This window comes from Octopus sinensis, linkage group LG6 (assembly GCF_006345805.1).
Source record: "Octopus sinensis linkage group LG6, ASM634580v1, whole genome shotgun sequence".
Taxonomy (NCBI): Eukaryota; Metazoa; Mollusca; class Cephalopoda; order Octopoda; family Octopodidae; genus Octopus; species Octopus sinensis.
In genome coordinates, this window is record NC_043002.1 from 104209820 (window position 1) to 104210074 (window position 255).

A 255-nucleotide genomic window follows, 5' to 3' on the forward strand; every position below is an offset into this window, starting at 1 on the left:
CTACTGCTGCTCATCCCCCCTCTTCCTACACTTCCTCCTCTGCATCATCATCGCCATCATCATCTCATAACCATTATCATAACATGTTGTTTTTGTGTTGCTATTCTACTTCATCTTCTTTTTCTTTTTCTTCTTCTTCTTCTTCTTCTTCTTCTTCTTCTTCTTCTTATTATTATTATTATTATTATTATTATTATTAGGAATAACACAATACTACTACTACTACTACTACTACTACTACTAATAATAATAATA